This window comes from Schistocerca americana, chromosome 6 (genome assembly GCF_021461395.2).
Source record: "Schistocerca americana isolate TAMUIC-IGC-003095 chromosome 6, iqSchAmer2.1, whole genome shotgun sequence".
NCBI lineage: Eukaryota > Metazoa > Arthropoda > Insecta > Orthoptera > Acrididae > Schistocerca > Schistocerca americana.
In genome coordinates, this window is record NC_060124.1 from 568328452 (window position 1) to 568345655 (window position 17204).

Genomic DNA, 17204 nt, shown 5'->3' on the forward strand with positions numbered 1-17204 from the left:
GCAGTACATGTTTGTAGAAGTTTATGTTACAATAAGATCTCAAAGTGTTACAAAGTTACCCACTTCTATGATGTCTGAAATATGCAACACCGCTGATTACACGAAACAGAAGAAAAATGTTTTTCCAGTTACAATAACCATAGAGACATTTATTGAATGATAATTCACCCCTGAATCCAGATCAAATTTCAGATTTTCTGTGCCACCTTAGTTTTTACGTATCGGTAATAATGTTTTTTGTGAATGCTAATTTATTTGGGTCTTAATTTCCGTTATCGTATGGCACCGTCTAGATACATGTACACATGTACGCTTAAGATAAACAACGTCCCTGCTTCAGCCATATCTGTTTCGAAATAGCCCGTATTAATTTATCTTCTGAAGTCAGTATACGACATTGTCTTTGTCTAGGAGTCCCACAGTGTCTATTAAGCGCAGTGGATAATCTCATTTTTTCATTGTTTTGCAAGAATGTCCACTATCACCATTTTCAAAGAGTTTTATAATTCAACGAAAACGAAGTGTTTCGTCTGTTAAATTCTCTTTGTTTTTCAGTTATTTATTTTAAGAGAAATACCGCCTCATCCATAGACTAACATTTTCTAAAGCCCTGAAATCAGTTAGACATACATTCGAGTTTTTTATTCAGTATCGGAGCGTAATGTTTGCATGCAGTGTGCAGAAAGCTGACTCCTCTACAGTTTTCACAGTTAAAGCATCTCCCTTCTTGAGAAATTGCCTGTAACCCTTCTTTTTTTTACTAAATGCAATACGCAATTCAAATCACTTGAGCCTTTTACGGATATTGCCTGCTTAAAACTACGAAGTGCAGGTGGGTGCACCATATCTCATGTAGTCTGCAGAAGTGGACATTTTTTTATTGAAAACGTGTAAACAACGTTTAACGAACCGCTTTAGTGCCTTTCTTAAGTATTGTCACAAAATTTGAACCACAGTACATTTATTTCTGCCACATCAGCAAAACTCGGAAATGGGATAAAATCTTTGTAAAGCACAAGGACTGATTTTTGCATTGTATTTTTTTTTCTGACGTCCATTGACAGAGGCTATGGAAGTGGCCATTATGTGATCTCTCTGCCCGAGTCTGCAGCCGGAAGAGCATCACCTGTGGCTGATAGCTTTCTTAGTGTAAAACATTGTTGTTTTACTGTTAAAAAAAGTGTTACTTTAGATATGTATTGATGAACAGCTGCTCTTAGGTTTAAGGGATAAATGGCTGTTATATTGAACTGTGTTTCAGTCGTTACTGAAACTGTAATTCACCGTTACTGCAATAAAAAAATTAATTAAGTAGAAGAGGACATCATAGTTTCGCGAAAACTTCTGAATTGAGACTTATAGCGATTTGTTCACTTTATATGGTAGAAGCAGTGCCGACTTATGCAAAGTTTTGTCAATGCACTACAATATTACTAAAATAAACAGAAAGAAATGGAGTTGTCATTGGTGTTGTCACTAGTAGTTTCGGAAGTTTTGTTGTGTGAGAGAAGGTGTCCTGCAGACAGTTATTCGAAATGGAGCAGTGATACAGCTCCAACAATATTCGTGAATTTTCGGAGGTACTTGGGACAAAGAGGTTGAATGTTTGATGTCGCATACAAAGAACCTGTGACAGCTTGGAAGTCTGGTATAAATCACTCCACACTTGCAAAGCATCTCAGAGATCACAGTCACAAGCCATCCTCTAGAGGAGGAAACCCAGAAACAACCAGAATAAAGAAAACGAAAACCTACGAACGTTTCAAGGAAATTTTATCATATGCGGAAACCCGAAGTCTAAAAGAAAATATATTTCAATGACGAAGTATACATCACAAACCACTCACTATTCACGTTTATATATAAGATAGCGATGTAACACGCCAACAGATGATCGTCACGGTAATGTCACGCAACTTCTTCCCCCATTCATGCCTCATCCCCTCCAAATAACCTATAAACCAAAAGTGCAGTCATCTCAAGAAACAGAACACTTTGCCCACTCGCCGACTGCTATAATATACACATTCAACTTTCTCCAGTATTCTACACTAAGCATCACAATCCTACCCATGTAATACGTTCAAAAAAAGAGAGAGAGAGCAGAATAGTTGGTACGTAAACAAATGAGAAGACAGACAGCAAGTGGACAAACTTACAAGGGGAGGCCGCCAATTGTGAAATTCAGATTCGATTCATACTGCGCATAATAAAAGCTCATGGCCAAAGGTGTAATGTGGCAAAGCACCAAGATGCACTTCTCAGCCGTTGTCGAGAAAACCAACAGTTAAAAGAAACCGTTGCGGTGAAATGCTCTCTACGATTAATAGTTTTCTACAGCATCGTGGCGCAGCGGAAAGCGCTCGGGTTCGTAATCCGAGGGTCGCCGGATCGAATCTCGCGCCATGCAACTTTTTTTTTATTATTAGTTTTTAATGAATTGCTTATGCATGTTGGTGAAGGCGGATCGCTCTCCAATTGTACCGCCTCCATTTTTCCCTTTTTTTTAACAAGGTGTACCAAAGCTCTCCCGTCCGCACTGATTTTCGACGATGTTATAAGTTGCGCTAGGGACCGCATCTACTTTCTTTCGAAGTTAGCACGCAACTACGCTGTTATACGGCGGCTCGTTTCGGCCCATTGAAGATCTGTCCTTCAAGTGTAACGAGCGAGTAACGTAGTTTATATTTCATACCTGCCACAGCAAATTTGTGTTCGTGGTGTCTCTATTCTAATTCGAACGTTTGACTTACGCTATACGTATTCGTTTCGGAATATCGTTTCTACGTCTTCTGTTAACTATACGTGGATAACATTATGAAGATAATTAATAACATTTGTGAAATACAACTTTTTTTGCGGAAAACATAATGATGTTCGAAGTCGCCAGTTTTTCCACGACAAACGACTTTCAACAACTTATTATATGCATAATTGTTGCAACTGATTGTCGGGAATTATATATATATATATATATATATATATATATATATATATATATATATATATGAATTACAAAAAACAAATACTAAAAAAAAAAGGTTGCATGGCGCGAGATTCGACCTTCGGATCCGAGCGCTTACCGCTGCACCACGACGCTGTAGAAAATCGTTAATCGTAGAGAGTATTTCACCGGAACGGTTTCTTTTAACTGTCGATTTTCTCGACAACGGCTGAGAAGTGCATCTTGGTGCTTTGCCACATTACACCTCTGGTCATGAGCTTTTATTGCGCGCAGTATGAATCGAATCTGAATTTCACAATTGGCGGCCTCCCCTTGTTAGTGTGAACGAACAGTCGGGACAAATATCTCTCAGATTTCGCGTGAGAAAAACCAGCAGTCAGAAATGTGAAAACCACAAAGCATAACGATCATGACGTGAAAATGTGCATATGTTTTGTAAGTGCAGTGACATTGCTACGTCTGACTCATGGCCACATGAGAGGAAACGCGGATATAAAGTTTGGAGTGAATCTTTCGTAATCGATAAGTACTGCACATAAAAAGAAAATTTTACTATCACAGGGAAGGTCCGCTGAGGATGCTATGATGCGAAAAGCGAAACATGTATGGAACACATCTAGACATAGATCACAGCAGCAAAATGATACATAACTAGAAATAAGTTAAAAAACCAGAATCCTTGTCTTCGGCGTCATTTGTGCTGATGCTTCATTTAGAACCTGGGCGATTACTTCTGTAATATAGTATTAATTCAAAAGGGCTATTCAAGAATTGTCGACAAATTTGGAAATATCTGTACCAGTCCTTGGTTTGTGAATAATTAACAGTTTCTAACGAAATCAGCGGAGGTATGTTGTGTATCTCGCAAGCAAGACAGTAGTCTAATCGCTAAGTGAGCACCAAATATTTTGCATATTGCTGGACTTACGATACCAAGCATTACGAAAATGAGCCAGCGCAATTGATCGACTTATTTTTAATACTAATACATTTGTAGTATCTCGAATGCGGGGGCATGACGTTGCTTTTAGGCCTAATGATGCGTTTAGAGTAGAGGACGCCTTATGAAGAAATGATGTCGAATAACTGCTGCAATTCGTAGGTATATCACTGGTGTAGCTCACGTTGCCGCTGATTTACTGGCCGGACGCAGTAGAAAAATTCTCCATCTCAGCTTCCCTGACTCATCACAAAAGCATCACATTTCTCTCGTCGGACTCCGGAGGCAGCTTTCTTTGACGGGGTCGCCTGCGCTCCGCTATGACACGCCAGTATTTGTCGTCCTGACATCACACGACTTTTTGCGGGACGCCGTTGCCGCGCGGGCTTTCACCAGCATTGCGCGCCATCAGACTGGCGCCAGTGGCGGCGCCTGCAGCAGGCACTGGCGCGGCGCTGGCGCTGCGTGCGCTGACGTAGCGCCCGCCCGTCCACAGACATCGCAGAGAGAGCGCAGACTAATAACCCGCTTTGTGTGGCCGCGGCGCCGCGATTTGTAAGCCTGTCTTCCGGGCGCGCGATTCCTCCCCCGCTGGCCACCACAGCAGTCTCACCCCGTAACGAGTGTTTTCTGTTTCTTGTGAAGCAGCCGCAGGAAAATTGTTGTTTCCACTGGAATTTCCTTTCGTATCCGTATATTCCTTACTTTCGCGGTGAAGTTCCCAGCGGCGATTCAAGACCGGTAATTTTAGTGATGGAGGTTGCCAGTAAAAGAAAAAGATGATGTGACGTCAGAGTGTGGCGTGTTGGAAATATCAGCTCTTTCCACATCACTGATTTTCATTGCCATCATCTGCAGACTATCCGTCTACTCTGCCTTATAATGGAAAAGCCTGGCTGTCTTCTGAAGCACTGCCGATGATTATAAACAACTGTCAGAGAGAAGCCTTCAACAACAGTATATATTGTATACGTAACCCCCCCCCCTCTCCATCCCCCCCTCCCCCCGTCCCCCCTACAGCTGAATATTGAGAGAGAGTATTAATTTTTACCATCAATAGTTACTGATTTTAAAAAGAAATACTTATTTGCTGTATGTTTCGGTTGCAACGGCCATCTTCAGGCAATATTATTTTGGTGCGGAACGACTTGGGTTAGATTTCGTATCCTCCACGGGTGTAGGATAGGTCTTGAACGGGGACCACTTAGCCTCGTGTGCCAATAAAGAGGCAGGTTCGTATACTGGAAATTACGCCTGCAGGAACTGGCTACTAGCTGACCGTAGTTTCTCACTATCATACGAGGGTTGTTCGGAAAGAGAGGAACGATCGGTCGCGAAACGGAAACCACAGTGAAAGTCAAAACTGTTTTCTTTGCACATTTAGCTACACCTTCCAGGTACTTCCCTACATAGTCACCACGCCGACTTAGACATTTGTCGGAGCGTCTTCACTGCCCCTGCAGAGTGCGTCAGAGTTGCCGTGAAGAAGGAAGTGCGTGGCGGTTGTGTTAGATGGGCTGCATGCATTAACGCGAAGCGTATCAGCGGGCCCTCCTACTTGGCGGGAGACAGTGTTATTCTAGGCACATTTACACGTTCACAGTGCGCTCACAACTGAAAAGAGCTCTTGATGCGATCGACGGGCATACTAGAGACATTGCCCAAAACCTCTGTGAAAAGCCTCGTCGGATTTTCACAGTGGTTTCCAGTTCGCGAGCGATCGTTCCTCACTTTCCGAAGAACCCTCATAGATTGCTTCTCGTCCTGCCATGTAGGACGCCGTCGCAAAGCATTACAGACCGTAGGGCCTAATCCGTGTGTGGTATTTACGTTCGTTTCTAAAGACGCGATGGTAAGGATAATACCACATAAAAACGTCAACTTCTGTCGTTGCAGTGTGGCCTACACTTTACACTTGACGAAAGTGATGCATGGTGACTTGTACTATTTTATTTTTATAAACGACACAGTGCTATTGATACCATATAAGCTGCCTGACGGTGATAATTTCATTAAACCTGGTAGCAAAAGAAGAATTGTCCCAGTAGCAGTTCGTGGTGGTACGTCCTTCAAGTCTCCACCAACCTGTAATGGTTACAAACTATGTTCTCACTGTGCAGGAAGTATCAGACTAGGACGGATAACATGCTTGTGCCTGTGTCGTATTATGCGTATTGGCTCAGGAATTCCCATAAACGTGAAATAAATAAATGTCGAGTCAGATTAAGGATATTTTGCAGGCAAAATAAGGACAATTACCTGTAAATAACGTTTTCTTTGATTGTTATCTTGTAGAGCATGATCGTAGGAATGAAATGTTACAGAAATCATACTTGTTCGGCACTGAGTAGAACAAGGTTGAGTGGTATATTTATGTACTGCGGACGTCAGAGCACAAAACGCTCCTCACATAATGTAATCACGATTTTGGGTTGATGGAATGTCAAAACAGGTTTTTTTCCAGTGAAGTTTCAGCTATGGTGGAGACGTTGGAAACATTCTAAAATTAGGTTTGTTTCCATCAGAACGCGTGTGCTCCACGACGGCATTAATGAGCTCCAATATAGGAGGAACGGTAACATCGGTCGTAAAATTTTAATCTGATTAATGCAGATCGATTTCAGCAACTGTGTAGCTATCTTCAATGCAATTACATCCACGTCATGATGACACATCGTAAATAAAATTTTAAATGTAATGACAACGTGGTGTCATGTCCGATTTTATTTACGATGAGCCATCATGACTTGGTAATAATTGCAGTGAAGATAGCTACACGGAAGCATAAATCGATCTGCATTGTTGTTGTTGTTGTTGTTGTGGTCTTCAGACCTGAGACTGGTTTGATGCAGCTCTCCATGCTACTCTATCCTGTGCAAGCTTCTTCATCTCCCAGTACCTACTGCAACCTACGTCCTTCTGAATCTGCTTAGTGTATTCATCTCTTGGTCTACCCCTACGATTTTTACCCTCCACGCTGCCCTCCAATACTAAATTGGTGACCCTTTGATGCCTCAGAACATGTCCTACCAACAGATCCCTTCTTCTGGTCAAGTTGTGCCACAAACTTCTTTTCTCCCCAATCCTATTCAATACTTCCTCATTAGTTATGTGATCTACCCATCTAATCTTCAGCATTCTTCTGTAGCACCACATTTCGAAAGCTTCTATTCTCTTCTTGTCTGAACTATTTATCGTCCACGTTTCACTTCCATACATGGCTACACTCCATACAAATACTTTCAGAAATGACTTCCTGACACTTAAATCTATACTCGATGTTAACAAATTTCTCTTCTTCAGAAACGCTTTCCTTGCTATTGCCAGCCTACATTTTATATCCTCTCTACTTCGGCCATCATCAGTTATTTTGCTCCCCAAATAGCAAAACTCCTTTACTGCTCTAAGTGTTTCATTTCCTTATCTAATTCCATGAGCATCACCCGATTTAATTCGACTACATTCCATTATCCTCGTTTTGCTTTTGTTGATGTTCATCTTATATCCTCCCTTCAAGACACCATCCATTCCGTTCATCTGCTCTTCCAAGTCCTTTGCTGTCTCTGACAGAATTACAATGTCATCGGCGAACCTCAACGTTTTTATTTCTTCTCCATGGATTTTAATACCTACTCCGAATTTTTCTTTTGTTTCCTTTACTGCTTGCTCAATATACAGATTGAATATCATCGGGGACAGGCTACAACCCTGTCTTACTCCCTTTCCAACCACTGCTTCCCTTTCATGTCCCTCGACCCTTATAACTGCCATCTGGTTTCTGCACAAATTGTAAATAGCCTTTCGCTCCCTGTATTTTACCCCTGCCACGTTTAGAATTTGAAAGAGAGTATTCCAGTCAACATTGTCAAAAGCTTTCTCTAAGTTTACAAATGCTAGAAACGTAGGTTTGCCTTTCCTTAATCTTTCTTCCAAGATAAGTCGTAAGGTCAGAATTGCCTCACGTGTTCCAGTATTTCTACGGAATCCAAACTGATCTTCCCCGAGGTCGGCTTCTACTAGTTTTTCCATTCGTCTGTAAAGAATTCGTGTTAGTATTTTGCAGGTGTGGCTTATTAAACTGATTGTTCGGTAATTTTCACATCTGTCAACACCTGCTTTCTTTGGGATTGGAATTGTTATATTCTTCTTGAAGTCTGATGGCATTTCGCCTGTTTCATACATCTTGCTCACCAGATGGTAGAGTTTTGTCAGGACTGGCTCACCCAAGGCCGTCAGTAGTTCCAATGGAATGTTGTCTACTCCGGGGGCCTTGTTTCGACTCAGGTCTTTCAGTGGTCTGTCAAACTCTTCACGCAGTATCGAATCTCCCATTTCATCTTCATCTACATCCTCTTCCATTTCCATAATATTGTCCTCAAGTGCATCGCCCTTGTATAGACCCTCTATATACTCCTTCCACCTTTCTGCTTTCCCTTCTTTGCTTAGAACTGGGTTTCCATCTGAGCTCTTGATGTTCATACAAGTAGTTCTCTTATCTCCAAAGGTCTCTTTAATTTTCCCGTAGGCAGTATCTATCTTACCCCTAGTGAGATAAGCCTCTACATCCCTACATTTGTCCTCTAGCCATCCCTACTTAGCCATTTTGCACTTCCTGTCGATCTCATTTTTGAGACGTTTGTATTCCTTTTTGCCTGCTTCATTTACTGCATTTTTATATTTTCTCCTTTCAACAATTAAATTCAATATTTCTTCTGTTACCCAAGGATTTCTACTAGCCCTCGTCTTTTTACCTACTTGATCCTCTGCTGCCTTCACTACTTCATCCCTCAAAGCTACCCATTCTTCTTCTAATGTATTTCTTTCCCCCATTCCTGTCAATTGTTCCCTTATGCTCTCCCTGAAACTCTGTACAACCTCTGGTTCTTTCAGTTTATCCAGGGCCCATCTCCTTAAATTCCCACCTTTTTGCAGTTTCTTCAGTTTTAATCTACAGGTCATAACCAATAGATTGTGGTCACAGTCCACATCTGCCCCTGGAAATGTCTTACAATTTGAAACCTGGTTCCTAAATCTCTGTCTTAGCATTATATAATCTGATACCTTTTAAAATCTCCAGGGTTCTTCCATGTATACAACCTTCTATCATGATTCTTAAACCAAGTGTTAGCTATGATTAAGTTGTGCTATGTGCAAAATTCTACCAGACGGCTTCCTCTTTCATTTCTTAGCCCCAATCCATATTCACCTACTACGTTTCCTTCTCTCCCTTTTCCTACACTCGAATTCCAGTCACCCATGACTATTAAATTTTCGTCTCCCTTCACTATCTGAATAATTTCTTTCATTTCATCATACATTTCTTCAATTTCTTCGTCAGCTGCCGAGCTAGTTGGCATATAAACTTGTACTACTGTAGTAGGTGTGGGCTTCGTATCTATCTTGGCCACAATAATGCGTTCACTATGCTGTTTGTAGTAGCTTACCCATATTCCTATTTTCCTATTCATTATTAAACCTACTCCTGCATTACCCCTATTGCACTTTGTGTTTATAACCCTGTAGTCACCTGACCAGAAGTCTTTTTCCTCCTGCCACCGAACTTCACTAATTCCCACTATATCTAACTTTAACCTATCCATTTCCTTTTTTAAATTTTCTAACCTTCCTGCCCGATTGAGGGATCTGACATTCCACGCTCCGATCCGTAGAATGCCAGTTTTCTTTCTCCTGATAACGACATCCTCTTGATTAGTCCCCGCCCGGAGATCCGAATGGGGGACTATTTTACCTCCGGAATATTTTACCCAAGAGGACGCCATCATCATTTAATCAGTAAAGCTGCATGCCCTCGGGAAAAATTACGGCCGTAGTTTCCCCTTGCTTTCAGCCGTTCGCAGTACCAGCACAGCAAGGCCGTTTTGGTTATTGTTACAAGGCCAGATCAGTCAATCATCCCGACTGTTGCCCTTGTAACTACTGAAAAGGCTGCTGCCCCTCTTCAGGAACCACACGTTTGTCTGACCTCTCAACAGATACCCCTCCGTTGTGGTTGTACTTACGGTACGGCTATCTGTATCGCTGAGGCACGCAAGCCTCCCCACCAACGGCAAGGTCCATGGTTCATGGGGGGATCTGCATTAAACAGATTAAAAATTTGCGACCGTTGTTGCCCTTCCTCCGGTGTTGGAACTGTAAAATCAACTCATCCAGAACTCGATGCAAACACTCATATTTGTCATCTAAACCAAATGTCTCCTGGAAAAGTGTCAAACAAGTGACTGTCGTATAAAATCTATACATTTATTACAAAAAGATTAAGACAAGTCACCTGCGGTTGTTGGGTTACGTAATGATTTAAAGATCACTACCTTGAAAAATTTTAAAGTTAGTCATAATGATTGAATACCTTGAATTTTAGCCTTATTTTGTGCTTGTTTGATTCTTTAAGATTTGTAAGACATTAACTTGATTATATTCAATCTGCTGAAAATGCGTCGCTGTGATAACGACTTCACTTGCAGGTGCTATGATAGCTACCGACTCCCCCGTGTAGTACGCGAAAGCCAAACTTTTCCAGGATTACGTGAATTATGTTACTCGGACGTCCATACCCTGAATTTACGGTAAATTAAGTACCCGCTTTGTTTTACTCTCAACGTTGATGGACATCCAGTTATTGCAATGACGTCCGATAACCGTATTTCACGGTTCATGTGTATTTTATGTGTGTGAAGGCGCAATATATTGTAATTTACCGGGAGCGTAAAATTGTGAATTACTGCAGTAAATATTGCCTAGTATTTTGTATGATTTAACCTCATCGATATTCAGCGGATCTCTGTTCCCTCGGATCGAGACTCACTGTATTCAAAAACGGTTCAAATGGCTCTGAGCACAATGGCACTTAACGTCTGAGGTCAACTTAGAACTACTTAAAGTTAACTAACCTAAGTACATTACACACATTCATGCCCGAGGCAGGATTCGAACCTGCGACAGTAGCGGTCGCGCAGTTCCAGACTGATGCGCCTAGAACCGCTCGTCCACAGCGGCCGGCAAAGGGGAACATTGTGTAAAGACTTTTCTGTATAACTATCTCAAGATTGTGTTGGTCTTCTAAAACATTATCAATCGAATAGCATATTTCTCGTTTAGATGCTTTCTTTTCTTGTCTGAGACATAACTAAAATAAATCTGTGCCTGAAAAGAGGCCAAGGTGATGATTTAGTCCACACTTCTCATAAAACACGTCGAAAATTGTCGCTCAGGGAAGATTAGTGAAACGTCACTACATAGGTCGGTGAGCTACTGAATATATTTTGTACGCTTGCTGCACAATGGCTTCTTGCTTCCAGTATTATCGTAGGCCGTAGGATCTAAGCAGTACACAAAAGTCAATGACAAATCTGTGACCAATGGAAGACTCTGCGAAATACTCCTTACTCGGACCGATGAGTGCATTATATGGATGAATGTTGATACTGTACTTTAATGCACTGACTTACTTGGCGAGACGCAGACAATACGTGGAATTTCATAAGCCAGAAATTGGCAGTGATCGATTGGACAACCACTGCAAAAGTATATGTTAAGAACGAACATGGGAAAACGGCGACGTATGACAAATCTACAGAAAGGTTTTGCATAATACCCAAAATAATGACCACGCTATAAATATAGGAAGGAGTAGGAAATAAGATGCCTGTCGACTGCTGCTCCGGCCAATGAAAGATAGACATGCTGTGAAAAAACTCGAATCTTTTTAACGTATCGAATAAGAAAAAAAAATGTATGCTACATAATGCGACTGCGTCTGTATCTCGTTGACAAATTCTGCGGTACTACGAATTAACTGTTCTTGAAATAAATGGGAGGTAGCGGCTTCAGCGCAGACTCTGTGAAAGGAGCTCGTTGTAAACGAACCTGTGACCAGACTAATTCCAGCATAGTGAACTGTATCCTCTATGTTAAGCTATGAGAGTCTAACAGAGCCATATACATTGCACCCATAAGGTGAATTTCACACAGTGTCCACTGTTTCGCTTTACACCTCCGTTTCTTTGTGCTTCATGAACGTGGTGTACTATGCAAATTTGATTGGTCATATAATTAGCTGCACTTTCAAGTCAATGACATTTTCGTTTCAGCTTATCACAACATTATCTACCTTGTTATTGTTTCTTCTTATTTCAGGTCATAATAGGCCAAAGGAAAATAAAAAAAATATCGAAAATACCAGAGAAACTTTGACTGGTATGTCTGTATAAGTTTTTACCACCTATCATGCTGTAAGGTATTTTCTGGTTTTTTTTTTTTTTTTTTTTTTTTTTTTTTTTTTTTTTTTTTTTTTAATTCACTGCCTCCGCACCTGTCGGAGGGACAACGCGAAACATTTCAATGTATATCTATCAGCAATATAGGTTACTTGTAAATGTAAATCTATCAGCAATATAGGTTACTTTAGCACTTAATAACGGGGAGAGCGTAAGGACTCGTAGAACGTGCCTCGCAGGCCTGTGAGTGGAGCTGACCGAGGGTATCACAGGAACTCTCAACATTTATATACATATATATATATATATATATATATATATATAATTAAAAAAACCTGTTTGGGCAAGTATGCGGGTAGCCGTCTCTCTCCAGGATAGGTTAACAGTGGTCGAGTGAGATTTCAAGAACCCAGACAGAAACTGAGCACGATTTAAGGCGACGGTTCACTATGTGCTCCAAGGTATTCCCCGTGCAAATGGCGAGGGCATACGATAGCTAATTGGATATTTTCGATGCTGCCCGAGTTTAAGAAGGGGACGTAAAACGGCTTGCCACCAAGAGGCAGGAAATGATTCATTTTCCTCTTTAAAGTTCAAAGGTTCGAGCAGCATTTGTTTAGTATTTATATGAAAATGGTATCTGTTCTTTCGGACTCAGTAAGATTGTCTGCCACGAGTAACGAGTGTAGTGAACAGGGGCACTACGAATGTAGTGTCTGGACATTAAATTCGGAATGTGAGTCTCACGGGGAGCGTGCAAGGGATAAATCCCTGCAGTCGCACTATCCTCTGTGCCCTTGGTGGCTCAGATGGTCAGAGCGTCTGCCATGTAAGCAGGAGATCCTGGGTTCGAGTCCCGGTTGGGGGACACATATTCAACTGTTCATTGATGTATATCAAGGCCTGTTGACAGCTTAGGGTCTCGATTTAATTATCATCTTTAGTATTTACAGTAAGAGCCGCAACATAATTTAATAGATGTTGTCGTGAACTGGTGCCGTGTAATGTGCTCTGCTGAATACAGAGTTTACAGTTTGCAACACGTCATTCTGCTGTCGCTTGTACTTATTGTGAACCCCATCACCAGTCTTCAGGTGCCTGGGGGATGAGGACCATTCTCCAACTGGAGATTATGGGCAGGCCTTTCCTTAACCCGGGTAAACTGGTGGTCGAGTGGAGTGCCAGTGCTCTTTTCAAAGACGGGTGATATCCACAGGATGGTTGGAGCTTCCTAAACAGCTGTATGGCTCTCAAATGTTCTCTGGAGGTCGACTGGTTAGAGGGTCTGCATCAGAGTGCCTCATATTTGGAAATATTTCGAAACTTCGTGTTCTGCTGGGGTTTCACGCGTTCCAGTCCATGTAATTCTCTACACTGTTGTGAGAAGGTGCATTATTTGTAGTTGTTCAGTTAGTAGCTTCATTTTACAGGCAGTTTGCAGTACTGTTGTACATACTATTAGTGCAGCTTTATTTGTGGGGGAAGAGATATGCGCATTTGTCACCAGGGTTTAACAAATACCACCATATTACTGGCATTTCTGTGTTCTCACAAATACCGTATGCTGAAATTGGTTGGTCGAGTCACGGAATAGGAGCAGACAGCGAGGTCATCGTTCCCATACATTTGGAGAAGGATTGGAAAGGAAGGCGGCCGTGGCCTTTCAAAGGAATCGCCCCAGAGTTAACGTGAAGCGGTATCGGGAAATCACGGAAAACCTAAATCAGGATAGCCAGACGCGGGTTTGAATCGTTGTACTCCCGACTGCGAGTCCAGTGTGCTAACCACTGCGCCACCTCGCTCGATAATACAATTTGAGTTATACATGGTGTAACGGGTATAAGTGCCGGCCGGTGTGGCCCAGCGGTTCTAGGCGCTTCAGTCTGGAACCGCGGCCGCTACGGTCGCAGGTTCGAATCCTCCTCGGGAATGGATGTGTGTGATGTCCTTAGGTTAGTTAGGTTTAAGTAGTTCTAATGTCTAGGGGACTGATGACCTCAGATGTTAAGTCCCATAGTGCTCAGAGCCATTTGAACGGGTATAAGTGCAAGATATTCTAACATATGGTACCTCAGCATGTACACAGATCTGTGTTGGTTGTTCTATTTCTGCCTCAAACACTCTTCCCGCAAACACATCACGTAATTTATTACCAGATGTTTCCTGCACGGGCGTAACTGCACCACGACGTGAACTGTGTCAGCAGTCCACATTACAGTACCTGACTATCTACCCAGGGGCAAATAAGCATTAATGGCTAGGTCGGGCCACGTGTATCTAAAGTACTAACAAACTTAAAAACATATTATTCGTAATAGCTATAAATATTAGATTGCAAATGAAGTAGATACTGATATACTATTGCTCACTACAGTGTCCTCAGTCACCAATAAAAATGTCTTCACTCACACCCGTTACACTTTGTATGTAGCCTATGAGTTGATTATGCGTAACTCAATTGTTCAGTAAGGAGTTTTCAGCCTTTAATAGCTTAGAAAAATTTGGACGTTGGAAATTTCCCTGGTGTAAAGAACTTTCATCTAACTGTTCAACTGAGGCTGAATGTGTTAACACATGTCCTATCATCTTTCTGCTTCTTCCTGCCAGTATTTTTCATATATTACTTTCCTTTCCGTATCTGCAGAGAACCTCCTTTTTCCTTACCGTATCAGTCCATCTAACTTCCAACATGTCTTCTACTGCAATAGATCTCGAATGCTTCGATTCTGTTCCGTTCCGGTTTCCCGAAACTAAATGTTTAACAAGCATACACTACTACGCTCTGAACCTACGTTCTCAGAACTTTCTTCTTCAAATTAAGGCCTATGTTTAATATTAGCAGACTTCTATTCGCCAGAAATGACTTTCATACCAGTAGAAGTTTGCTTTTTATGTCTTGCTTGCTTCGTCCATCATGCGTATTTTGCTGCCTAGGCAGCAGAATTCCTTAATGTCGTCTACTGCGTAATCCCAAATTCTGACGTTAAGTTTCTCGCTGTTCTCACTTCTCCTACATTTCATTAGTATCGTCTTTCTTCGATTTACTCTCGAGTCACATTCTGTACTTATTAGACTGTTGATTCCATGCAACAGATTCTGTAATTCATCTTTATTTTCACTCAGGATAGCAGTTTCATCAGCGAATCTTAGCATTATATTATTTCACTCCGAATTTTAATGTCTCTTTTGAACGTTCCTTTTATTTTCGTCGTTCTTTCTTCGATTTATTGATTGAAAAGTAGGAACGACAGACTGTATTCCTGTCTTACAACCTTTTTAATCTGAGCACCTCATTCTTGTTTATTACCAATCTTTCCCACAGCTTACCACTATTTTTCTCAGAATTTCGAACACCTTCACCATTTACATTGCCGAGCTTTTTTTCCAGGTCGACAGATCCTACTAACGTTTCTTGTTTTTCTTCGGCTTTGCTTCCATTACCAACAGCAACGCCAGAACTGCCAATGTGGAGCCTTTACGTTTCCTAAAGCAAATCTCCATTTTCATTACCACTCTGATGTATATTACTCTTGTCAGCAAATTGGACGCAGCCGGCCTCGGTGGCCGTGCGGTTCTAGGCGCTCCAGTTCGGAACCGCGCTGCTGCTACGGTCGCAGGTTCGAGTCCTGCCTCGGGCATGGATGTGTGTGACGTCTTTAGGTTTAAGGAGTTCTAAGTCTAGGGGACTGATGACCTCAGATGTTGAGTCCCATAGTGCTCAGAGCCATTTGAACCATTTTTGAACTTGGACGCATGAGCTGTTAAGATGAGTGTCCAACAGTTCTAGCTCTTGTCGCGTTTCGCTGTTTATGGAATTGCATCGATGATGTTTTCTTCGAAAGTCTCGTGGAATATCACCAGTCTCATGCATTCTACACAACAGCCTGTATAGTTGTTTTGTTGCCCCTTCCCCTAATGATTTTGGAAATTCTGATGGAATGTTATCTATGCATTCTGCCTTATTCGACCTTAAGTTGTCCAAAACATTTTTTTTGTTTTAATTTTGGTTCTATGACTGGATCTCCTATCTCTTCCCTGTAACTCCTGTTTCTTCTTCTATCACCTCCTTAGGCAATATCTCCCCCTCATAGAGGACCCCAATGTACTATCCGTGCTCTCCTTTCCATTTAACAGTCGAATTCGCACTCTTAATGTTACTGTCTCTTCTTTTAATTTCACCGAAGATTATTTTGACTTTTTTTTCTATATGCTTAGTCACATCATTTTTTTCCAATTTCATCTTATTTTTCATGTAGGCATTTCGCCTTAGCTTCCCTGAAATTCCTATTTTTTTTCATTCCTAACTAACATGTATTTCTGTATTCCTGAATTTCTCTGGGCATTTTAGTAATCCCCTCTTTCGTCGAACAACTGAAGCATTTCTGCTGTTATCTATGGTTTCTGCACTGTTACCGTTCTTGTACCTACGGTACTTTATCTACGTACGTTGATTACAGTTTCTCAAGACTGTTGTAAGTGACGTCCATTTCTAAAAGTAATTTTATAGCAAGTTCGAAAAATAAATCTTTTAATGGGAACGTTATAACTTTAATTTCACCTCTCGCTTTCGAATTAGAAAATTACGAGACTTGCAGGGGTCAGGGTGGCGCGACAAAATGTTGCGAACAAACGTACAGTGCCATTCGTAACGTAACAGTTATAAGGGTATTGGGCTCCACGTTGGGACTGATTCACTAAATTTTCGACTACAAAAGTGGGTGACTTTACAACTGTTCTCTGTAACAATTCAGCGTTACTGTTCTTATTATATGTTGTGCCTTTATTAGCCTGTTGACTTTTCTAAAGATTCCATTTCGATCACTGTCTTGAGTTACCATGCGAACACTGCTAGCACCAAGTCTAAATCTATTAAACCTCCATATGTTGGCTGTGGAAACTCTCTACTCGCTTTCAGAAATGGTTCAAATGGCTCTATGCACTATGGGACTTAACATCTGAGGTCATCAGTCCCCTAGAACTTAGAACTACTTAAGCCTAACTAACCTAAGGACATGACACACATCCATGCTCGAGGCAGGAATCGAACCTGCGACTGTAGCAGTCG

The 17204-nt window shown here is 41.5% G+C and overlaps 1 non-coding gene across 1 annotated transcript; it reads left to right on the forward strand.

Moving 5' to 3' along the window:
- Positions 1–12933: 12933 nt before the first annotated feature.
- Trnat-ugu lies at positions 12934–13007 on the forward strand. The gene has a single exon. It is a non-coding gene; the product is annotated as a tRNA-Thr (tRNA).
- Positions 13008–17204: the final 4197 nt, after the last annotated feature.